The sequence below is a fragment of the Platichthys flesus genome, chromosome 6 (assembly GCF_949316205.1).
Source record: "Platichthys flesus chromosome 6, fPlaFle2.1, whole genome shotgun sequence".
NCBI lineage: Eukaryota > Metazoa > Chordata > Actinopteri > Pleuronectiformes > Pleuronectidae > Platichthys > Platichthys flesus.
Window position 1 is genome coordinate 8,590,899 of NC_084950.1, and position 11,900 is coordinate 8,602,798.

General features: G+C 42.2%; 1 long non-coding RNA gene across 1 annotated transcript; it reads right to left on the reverse strand.

Moving 5' to 3' along the window:
- Positions 1-5,578: 5,578 nt before the first annotated feature.
- On the reverse strand, positions 5,579-11,676 carry LOC133954778 (uncharacterized). Its single transcript, XR_009920819.1, has 2 exons — positions 11,137-11,676; positions 5,579-5,967 (listed from the first exon to the last, which is right to left on the reverse strand). It is a non-coding gene; the product is annotated as an uncharacterized LOC133954778 (long non-coding RNA).
- Positions 11,677-11,900: the final 224 nt, after the last annotated feature.

The window sequence follows — 11,900 nt, forward strand, 5'->3', positions numbered from 1 at the left end:
AAAAAAAAACACAGCTTTTATTGGAAGGATGTGACCTCTTAGCTTGATTAATGGCTTCATTAGGATTTCAGGCTTTGGGGATGACAGAGCCGATTACATTACTTTATCCTCCTCATCATCATTTCCACCATTTGTTTTAATTAAACCGTGTGAGCTGGCCGGATCCGACTGTTTGAATGAGTTTGTTTTGGTGATTTACTCTCGAGATTCAACCACATCAGCTTATCAGGTTAATTTAAGCATATTGGAACAAACCTGTCCTCATGCAGACTTTAAACAGTAAATCTAAGTTTGGAGTATTTAATCATGAATGTCCATCAGGTGTCAACTTGGCGGAGCGGTTTCTGTCCTCCTGCGGAATCTTGTCTCTGTCTGTCCTCAGCCTGCTGGGACGCTTGTTGCACCTCAGCCCGACACTGGCTCTCGTAGGTGACTTTGACAGAGACGTCTCCGAGGTTGGGGTGGAATTGAGGCAGCGGAGAATGAGATGCCAGCTGCAGATTTACACGCCTCCACCGGCTCACTGCACATCATTAAACCCAGAGGCCGCTTGCAGTGGCTTCATCTCTGTCCCGGCCCACACAGGCTACATCAGGGGCCCCACACGCTGATTTATCTCAGCTGTCTCTCTGACCGGCTTTTCCCACCCAGAGAGAGATGGGGGGGCTGATGAGATTTACGCATGTATATGAGATGAAATTCATTTTGGGAAGAGCACATGCTTCCTCTGACAGAAAGAAGCCTTTTTTATTTTTTTTTATTTTTGTCGCGCGTTCCTGTCTCCCGTTTTCTCCTCTACTCGGTTTCCCGCCACACACACCAGCACCATTCCCGGGGTGAGGATCAGTGATGGATGTTCATGTTCACAATGCCTCTAAAAATACCTCATTGGCACCGGCATTAACTACCTATGTTCTCTATTTTCCCATGATTTCTCAGCTTGTTCTTACATATGGCATAACATATGATGTGCTTTGGGAACTCACATTATCCCCCTTGGTCGGTCTGTGTAGTTTTACTGGGCTATTTACTTTTTCTAAATTGGGTGAATTTGACAGTAGATGTAGTTGGACTGTAAATGTGCAGGTCTCTTACAGGTTTTGCAGGCGAGCTTAAAACAGAGGTCGTCCACTAACCGAAAATGGTTCGATCCCATTCTCCCCAGTCCACGTTCCTAAGATACCCCAGCTTGCCCCTGACAGCTCTGCCGAAGTGATGGAGTATGGATAAGTGGCTCTTTGGTGTTATTAAAGTATAGAAAATGTTATACAAATACAGAACATTCACCATATGCATTTACAGATGCAGGCAGAGACCAAACAAGACATTGTGGCAATGAGGAAACAGAGAAAAGAGAATTTGGAGAAATATCACGGCCTGAAGGGAAAACACAGTGTGAGCTCGATGAAAACCTCAACCTCAGTCCTATAGAGAACTATAAAAGATTCCTCACCACAAGAGAAGAACTTTTTATTTTATTTGTTTATATCCGGTTCCGTTCTGTGCAGATTTGGCCACATTACCATCGTATCGGTGAGGGCAGGGCCGTCAGCCGGGGAAAGATGTGTGTAACGATGACCCTTTCAAAATCCAAATGGAGAAACCCACCAGCAAGTGACTAAATCAATAATCTACTTGGCAGTAAATGAACGGCAGAGACACAGTTTGTATTGATTTTAATGGACGATAATATATTTCGAATGGCCTCGCTTTGAAGTGGAACAGGGCAAATTGTAGTGAGAGGCCATTAGAGCGGGCGAACCAGCAGCTGTCACAGTGTTTGCAGTAGCAGCGACAAAGCCAGAAGAGCCTCGTGCCATATTCTCATCTAAGTTGCTTGTATATTATACAGATTAATAATACAGGAGCTGGAGCTGCAAGGAGCCGTCTAACCCTAAAGTGGCTTTTCACAGCTGGCTACACTGGTAATCTTGCGGTGAGAGACGTGAATCTTTGGTTAAAGCTCATCGTTGGAAGGTCTGTCTCCAACGGGACTACACGCTAAGGCTTTCATCTCACCGTAAGCCATCACTGCTGTGCCGACAGCCATCACGGGGCATTGGAACTGTTATGATTAGTTTGATTGTTTATTTATTCTTTCAAACCAAAGCCCTCCAGTTTTTCTCGGTGAAACTACCTTTGTAAAGAACCCTCCTTGGTGCAGAGTATATAATGTTCAAGAAAAGAATTTAGCAAAAATAACACAATACTTGATTCGTGCGACTTAATTATCCGAGGACAAAGCAGGAGGACCTCATTTCAGAGCGGCCCTTGACTCTGTTCTTCCTGACGGCCCTGCAGCACCGTCAGCCCTTCTTCAAGTGCCATAGTCCAATTCTAACCCGAGGGGCTGACCAACCTAATAATGTTGTGGTTGAAAAAGAATAAAAGGTTCACGAGGAAGTTCTCTGTGATGGAAATTTTGCGCAAACAGTAAATCATTTGACAAATTAATTACTTTTTCTGCTCGGTACATGCTCCCCTCGGGTGATGTGACAGAATTTGCAGATGAATGACGACAACACACCGACTGCATCATTGTTGAACCAAAGGACATAAACGTATGAGGCTGCCTGCCATCTTTTATTATTAATTGGATGCGTAACAACATTTTAACACAAAACTAAGACAGATTTTTGTTATACTCTGGCCCATAGGGGAAGAAGGACATTATTTTTAACAGGTTTTTCAATTTTGATCTTTCCATTAAAGCACAAATAACCAGTGTAGGTGTATTTTTCGTAATTGTGAGTTTGTAAATCCCACAAGGTCACAACGGCACAGGGATTGTTTTCATCACGGAAACGTTGCGTACTTATGGATAGACGAAGCAATCTCTGCTTTTGTTCCACATGGACTGAACAACTGCTGTATTCACTTTATTTTACATACTATAAAACCACAGTCGATTCAAAGCTCTGCACTCCAGCATAATAATTTAGGAGAAGTTCAAATATGAGTTATCCTCTCGCTCTGGAGGCACAAAGCAGCTGCCCACACCTAAAAAAGTTTTAGGAGTAAGACTGAATTGGGTTTAAGTTTAGACACGTAGTGATCATGATTCAGGTTGATTAAGTTGCCAGAGAATGAATGTCAGACAACTTAACGTCCTCATTAGTGTCGGAAACAAGTTTGTGCCTCTGGGTGATGCTATTAATGCACCTGTGAACAGACATCATATTAATACACTGATCTAAGTGAGTCTAGTCAATTTGTTCCAAGGTTAAGAGGCTGACAACTATTAAATCAACCTTTAATTCCAACCACGGTTATGATGCCGGTAAATGTTTCCAGAGTATTCCTCCAATAGAGCTTCATGCCATTGTCTGTTATTAACTGTACGTTTAGTCAAATTCACTGCTTCATCCTGCAATTAGACTAATTGTTTCCCAATGAATTTCAACTTATCTAGTGTTCGGGATGAATTGACTGTGAAATGAAAAGCCACGTTGGCAGGCCCTTGCCAGCTGGCATTGCTTTTAGCGGGAGGATTCCAAGCTTTAACAAAAGAAAGTGTCAGCAAGCGGTAATACTTCTTAACTTTATACTTTATACTTTGATTCGAAGGTTGGGAGCTCTATGTGGAATCTAACTCAGCAAAGAAATGATGTAAAACAGGCTGTGTAGTTTATCAACTAGAGATTTGTGACGTCCCTGTTGAACACACCAGGTCTTGTTTTGCGTGAATAATTCATTATTGTTTTTTAGTAAAAACTATCTTATAATACTAACAATTACTTTGTGCTCGGCTCACATTCAACACATGGCTGTGTGTTTGACTAACGTGAAATTTTACAGGCAAATAAAATGAAGATGACATGATCATTTTTTTACCTACTAAACTATTGAAATTGTTTGTTTGATGAACGTAGACTTGGACACTCGCTATCTTGTTCTCGTTCAGTAAGTCTCTTTCTACATGAATTACTCTCTCAGGGTCTCGATCCAGCTGACGCATGGCTTCTTATTCCCCCACTCCTGACATCCGGCATTCACGGTGGATGATACCACTCGTGGAGAAGTGTCCCGTGCAGACCCCTCCTCACTCCCCCCCCCCCCATCCCTCAGTTTCACTTTATCAGCTCAACGTACAAATTGGGGCTTAGTGACTTGATGGCAAATTGAAATTCATTGAAGCATTTACATGACATTTAGCAACGGTGGCGTAATGCAGGAATAATCAAACATGTGTCAATTTGAACGGATTCGCTCTGCGCCCCGTGCCGTCTCATCATTCAGCCAACGCAGGCTAGCAAGGATATATTTTTACATACAGAGTGTTTGTGCATGTGTTTATTTTGTATGTCTAAGCGTTTATGAGAGTGCATTATGTGTGTGTGTGTTGGGGGAGGGGGTGGGGGTGTATTTGATGCAAATACATGGTTGATTTGGAATATTTGACATTTGATAAAGTTCAAGTTACTCTGTCATGGCACGGAGACGGCTCCCTCGTGATAACCATCAATGCAGAGGCCGGTTCATTTGTAGGCTACGGTGAAACGCTAAAGACTAGGCCGCTTTAATAATGATGGCAGATTGGCCACTGCAGCTGATAATCGAGTGAAAACAAACACAAAAAAGTGAAAAATCCATTGGCTGGTCTGGACGTCTTGAGATGTCTCCACTGCATATTTTTTTTTAACATCCTTATTACCGCCAATTTCCATCTGCGCCCACAGCAAAAAAACATCACTGCCTCGATCGCATCAGGGGCCTGATGTGGGCGCGGCGTGTCCATCAGTTCGCAGTCGTATGAAACCAATTTGGCTGCCGGCCCGATTTTTTTCCGTTGTGTTGTGACGCGTCAGCTCTGTAAGTGAGGGCGACGGAAATGTGTGATGATGAACCTGTGCTCCACATGAAAGGAGCTTTTTTTTCACCCGGCGTGTTTATTTGAAAACCTTTTTCCAGCTCACGACTGGAAACGAGAATTCGGACAATTATCGTGACGCTGACAACTGCATCAAGTCTGGGAATTCCATTTCTGTAATATGTGTATAAAAATATGACTTGGACTGTAATCATCTTATATTTGTTTTTAACCCAACTTTAATTTCCTTTTAAAGATTTACTGACCATACATGTATTTTTTTACACTAATCTGAGACTTTTCGTTGTCTTTTAGGTCCTAGAAGTCGACAGAACTATGAATGATTTGGGTTTATCAACGACACCTGCCGACATCTGAAGATCTGACGGGTGAGTGAGTTAATCTGAGATGTGGTTTCATAGATGTTGATATACTGCAATGTTCAGGCATAAAAAACCTGGTGAACCTTAAGAAAGCTCTGATCTGCAGAGCATTGTGTAGGTCAAGGCAGCACCAGTCCCTAATATTTCCATTAAAAATAAAAAAAAAAAAATCATTTAAACTCTTAAATGAACACACCCACCCACAAAGAATCACAATACATCTTTCTCTGTTCCAGCAAATTACAAAAAGCACCCGGGTGTACCAAGCGCCTGCAGCTACACAACTGCTAAAGGTGCACATGGCTGTCTTTTGTGCCCCCCCCCCCCTTTTTTCTTTATTGATTTACTTTCCCAGGATGATAATAATTAAAAGGAAGGAACACAGTTGATTTAATCAGTCATGGTTTAATCAGCCGTTAATCTCACCCTGCAGTTGCATTTCTCATGTTTGGCCTCAACATTTGCTAAATTTGCCGGCGTGCATTATGAATTCAAGGCGTTTTCTCCCGCCGCCTCAAGATCGAAGCCGACGCGTGCATTCTTTATTTCAAAAATATGGAATTATGATGGACGACGGGAGGATTACACGCTATCCATTTTTCATCAGTTCAACACACATTTACAGCATTGATTGACATTTATTTTGGGGGCTCATTTTGCATGCATCATTCATGAGCGTCGCTCCACCTCCTCTTCAAACAGCCTTCAGAGAATACTGAGAATTGAGCATTTACAGCCCGTGAATGGGGAATTTTCTGTGTTGCGGCGGCCAACCTACAGAAGAGATACAGAGCAGAAGTTAGTACGGTTTCAGAAGTCAGCCGGTTACAAGTATGCACACACACACACACAGACAGAAATATTATTTGAAAAAAAGAGTGCCTTAGAATGACTGAAGAATACATGAAATGCACTTAAATTGAAAGCGATTAGGAATTTATGTGTCTTTGCAAAGCCTTTCAGAGTCCTTTGTGCCACCGTCTATGGAAAATGACTATGCGTCAGGACGAGAGACGAAGACATCGAGAGGATTTGGAAAAAAAACAGGTGTGAAACAGAGAGATTAAACCTCATGTATCTGCAGAGCAATCCAGAGCCAATATAAAGGGCTCTCTCTCCGAGCAGCGCGCCCGCAGAGCAAGCAGGTGTTTGTGCTCTTATCAGGCTGGAGTCATGCCATATCAACCAGAGCCTTTGAAACACGAGATAACGTAGCCCGATACCCGGTATTTGATGTTGAAATAGACTGATAGATGCACGCCGAGTGAGGCAACGGAAAAAGTCTTCAAATTTGCACGTCGCATCCCGGAGATTAGGTTTAAGGCCTTCAACCATCTGTGATTATTCTGCGCCGAAGATGCCTCGGATTGTTATCGCCGTGATCAGATGCTTCAAGTAGATGGCTCTATGAATTATTTGGATTGGTTTGCCTCAATTATACATTACAGCACGTCTGCTTGACGATTCTCCGGCGGAGTGTCGGTTGAGGATTTTCCTGTTTCCTGAATTTTTAAAGTTGCGATGGATAAAAGCGACAAAACTTGTAATTACATTTAGGAGGCGCGTGAATGAATCATATCGGCGGTTATAACGTTAGCAGGGTGATGTTACACTTTTAAAGAATATTCTATAGTCTGTTCTTTAGATTTTTTTTTTTTACATTTCAAATGATATATTTGATAATGAGGTGAAATTTGGTATTGTACATTGTTTAGCCTGAGAGAGAATTATTCAAAAATATTTTAGTGATATAAATTTCTTTCAAAACTTTTCAGCATAAGTCTGTGTGTACTAACAGGATTCTGGGGTAATTGGTTGGATAAGATGTGTGTGTGTGTGTGTGTGTGTGTGTGTGTGTGTGTGTGTGTGTTTGTGTTTGTGTGTGTGACACAAGCTGTACTCTATTGTTTTGTTGATGCACATTTAAAGCAGCTTATGAAACAGGAAGTCACACAACATGCTGCTGATGTGAACAGAGACGGGTTCTCTGTTTAGCTCAGGCATGCGTCTGTCATTCCACATCTGTTCAGCGTTTTCACTCAGCGTGCCTCCTCCGCTCCCTCTCTCTGACGGGGTGCGTGTTGAATGAGTGTGCATCAAGTACAACAATCCCTCACATGCTTTTAACATGTTGGAAGAAAAAGAGTGTGCATCAGTATCTAGCTCTCTTTTTCTTTAATTTTTCAATGCTGTCCTTTTTTGTGTTAATTGTTGTGTGACTTACAGCCATTCGTTTCATGGTGTTCTCTGTACAATCTGCACATATGGAACAAGCTCCTACAGATTGTGTTTTAATGTTCCTGTCCATATCTGTCAGATGCACACAACTTTCCAAATAAAGCTTCATAGTGTGTGCAGCATATGCAAGGATCCAGGTGTTCAGTGTGTGCGTGTGTGTCTGTGTGTGTGCCCGCTGCAGCTGGCTCTCTGCTGCATGCTCCTCTACACTGAGGCACTCGGACAGACCCCTTCAGCATTAATTACTGCGGCCATTAATCAGACCAGCACAGATAGCTGTGTAATCCCTCTATAATGCAGTTTTCTGGAGGGGGCCACCAGTGTTAATTAGATTTGATTGCATACTGGTATGATGCTGCACACAGAACATCTTAAAGTAATAATGAGAAGATAGATCAATTGGTCCTCTGTGGCATTGGTCCTATAGCGCAGGCGGCTCTGCGGTTTAAATAAAGAGCATAATGTTGCCTCTAAGAGCAGAACTATTGATGTGATCCATTCAAGGATCACATCATCAACATCAAGGATGGAATCCTGAGGTACCAGTGGGAACTTTCCAACTGAAATGGCACTTTGAGTCTGAGCACACTCATTTACGCACAACCTCGCATCACCAGGGTTGAAAGCTATCGTCATAAACTGTTTATTCGCAGTTCTGTCTCATTTGTGTCTCTTTAAATCGGTCACACGTCGCACGCACAGAGCTGTCTAACTTCTGTATGTGGACGTGTCGCTACAACTTTATTATGCACAAAATACGATTGAATGCGAGGACATCAGATGGATGGCTAATAACTTCCAACTTGACCTAGGACATAGTCAGTGTGACGTCATTTCCAGATGTGACCTACAAGTGACATCTAGAACCCGTAGAAGCTCATATCTGTGCTCGATAAGAGTTTTAAAGTTTATCCTAAAACCACAGAAAATATGAACACCCCATCATGTTGTACATTATTTTATAACACAATCTATTTCTGTTGTTCCTCAACGTCCTATCTGAACCTTTTTTTTTCTTCCAGAGCTGAATTTAGGGCAGACGTGACGAGCATTACTTCCACAGATGTTCCCAGTGTCTGTGTTATGTTGACTCAAGCTCAGCCAAACACATTAAGCTTCCTGCACTGATGGAACTCTCTGCATTACTATACAGCGCACAAACATAATTCAGGGTTTTGCATACAAATAAATATCCTGGATACAGTTCTGTGAAAGACTTGATCTTCACATTTGGAAATAACCCACTGGGACACTTAACACAGTTATTTCTTCTTTCTTCTTGTTCTTCCTGTTTTTCCCACCTCTCACTCTTGCACCATTTTTTTTTTTTAAATCAAGCATGAGTCAGATTTCTACAACAAAAAAAATGCAAAAGTAAATGTAGTGCGCATCCTCATCTCCAAACAGTTATCAAATCCCAGCCTCATTGACTGTAGCTGATTAATATATTGGAAGACTCCCACACGCTCTCGTCTCGACCCTGCACCGATCACCATTGAGTTTGGTAGCTTCACTGGTTCTGTCGGCTGTAAAGTCAGAGCTCATATTCCCATCTCTCTTTACCTACTGGCAGATAAATAAACCAAATAAATGGCTGATTTTTCCCGAGCTCCTGCTCCTGCTTAAACACAGGCCTTTACCCTGCGTTAATGTCGTTTCAGTCATTTGCACTCAGCAGCTGAGGCAACACGGAGAGTCTGCGGCTAACTGTTGCTTCACCTATGCTGGAGCGACTGCTGGTTTCCAGCCGGGGGAGAGAGAAATCCAAAAAGGCCGCGTGAGGCCAGGGAGAGGGGGGGGCCGGCCATCTGGACCAGGATTTGTATGGAGGCCCATGTGGTGTTGTCCTGCCGCAGACTGACTCGAATGCAATATTTGTGTGCAGGGTCAGAAGTTCATCTCATCTCATGGTTCTAATATCACTGAGCCGAGCTGAAGTGAGCTGTCAGAGTGAAACGTGAGCGTGATTCACCACACCGAGGTGTTGCCTTCAAGGTGCTTCTTTAAAAATATTGAATTATGAAAGAGTCATTAAAATACATCATTATTAAAACATGACTTATTTGACATTGGACGCCTGGTCGGTAACGCTGTTGGAGTTGCATAATATAAACCATGAATATTGAATTCAAATTTAACAAAACGCGGTCTCGCAACACAAAGGTGCTGAGAACCCCACTTGAATATGAGGAGCCCCAAACCTGAGGGAGAATAAATAAATTAATGCTCTTAAGGTTTATTGTAGGACGTCGCCATATATTAAGGGCTGGTTCTTTTTTTCTTATACTCGGGTATGTTATATTTTGATTTATGTTCACAGTTTGTGAGTCAGCCTCAGAGTCACTGATGGTAATGAGTAATGAGTGTCTGTGTCGCGGTGCTACACAGCGTTTTATAGCTGGAGGGAAACATACCATGATTCTTTTATTGAGCTCTGCATAAGCACATATTTTTGACAAGGGGAAACGATTACATTCAAGCTCTGTGTGTGTGTGTGTGTGTGTGTGTGTGTGTGTGTGTGTGTGTGTGTGTGTGTGTGTGTGTGTTTGTGTAAGAAACGAAAAAATGAAATATTGCCCCGACAGTGACCTTGACCTGTCCTGTTGGTTGCTGACTGACCATGTGACCTGATCAGTTACTCCACATTGTGTTAGTTTAAAGAAAAAACACAATACAGACAACAATATAGAGGCGTTCATCTGCAACACACCATGCCATCTTCACAATTGCCCTTGAGTTCATTGTCATTGTGAATCTAGTTGCATAACTTCCCCTCTGATTTCATCCATACATTTAAAAAAAATCATGCTGATTTTTGAGCTGGAAAGTGATTACTGGTGGCAACGTTTTCCTTTTTCTTCCAGCACCACTTAGTCCCCGGCAGCATTAATCAATGTGGAACGCTTTCCCCAACAAACACTCTCATTAATGCGTATATAACCCGGAGTGAGCACACTGTGCAATGAAACAGCTTCCAGAAACAGAGAGCAATAACCTGATATCTGTTTCCATCTTACTGTAGCGCTCACATCGATTGGTTTTGCCTGTTTCTTTTTTCCCAGTTTGGAATGTTTGAAAGACTTTAAAGAAGGAAAAAAAAATTCACACAGGGACCTCAGCAGGCCAGGAATTAGACTGTCGATATTTATTCATTTTATAATTACCATCCTAATTACCTACATTTCGTCTTTAAAATTGAATGAATATTTCTTTCCATATTTACTCTACATTTAATCTTGTATATACTTATTTTGGAGAAGTTTGGCCACGATTTTTTGAATTCCACTGAACAAACAAAGAGGACAACACTCCGTACAAACTCCAAAGTGTATTTCATGAACAAATGGCCAACAGTCCCCGTATTAAACCACATTCTAATGCACTCTATTTTATTGTGATCTGCATCAAATTGTACACACTCATTAAAAAGTCCCCTAAACTATTATTCACAGAGAGACCAACCAACAGATAAAATATGCCGTGTCTCCTAACGTTAAAGAACTGAACAATTAACCATACCAAAAATGTAATTGTTTCTCATATAGTTATATGTCAATCCATTCAATAGTTTATAAGTCATACTGCAAACAAACAAATTCAGAGCTTTAAACTATGAGAATCCGGATAATGTCCTCACACAAGTCTTATCACAAAGGGATAATTTAAGTTTGCTCTAAAAAATACAGTGAACTGAACATGATGTACCTTTCTCAAGAAATCCAGATGAAGGTGCCACGTGTATGAACAGAAGATGATATTGTGCAAGGCATGCAGCATTCTGTATCCTTGGAATGTGATGACATGACACCTTGAGACGTTCCTTGGAAATGTAAAGTGCTCCGTGTTGCACAGTGAGCTGATGATTCAGAGGGCAGAGTTTTTGCTGCCTCCGTTGTTGTAAAACCCTCTTCTTCATCTTCCCCCTTTTGTTCTTTATTTCTGTCTCTTTCACACTTTTTCCTAACACCTCCTCGCAGCAGCAGCACACACACACACATACACACACACACACAAAGCGCCGTGCACCTGCCACAACAGATTGATTGAACAAACAGAGAAGTGTGTTGCATACGCTGAAGGACACACACACACACACACATACCTCCTATAACCGGCTACACTATCTCTGTGTCCTCTATCTGGAAGGTGCCGGGTGTCTGTGACTTCCAGCTTTGTTCAGGGAAAATTCTACAAGATCTTTTATCTCCCTAATGTTGAGCTGCAGGTTCGGTCACATTTCCCTCACAGCTGCATCGGCCTCTATCGCCAGCGAGAGCTCGTAGGAGAGCTTCTGGAGTTGGCAGGGTCCAGAGGCTTTTCTCTGAAGTCAGAGGTAAATGGAGCTAACATCAACAGTGACAGGGCCATTATCAAGGGGGGGTTCAGTCCCACTCTGCAGTAAGTCTGACAGAGTGCTCTGTAGGTCAGAGACGTGCAACTTACCCACAGCACCACGGCAGGTTAACAGT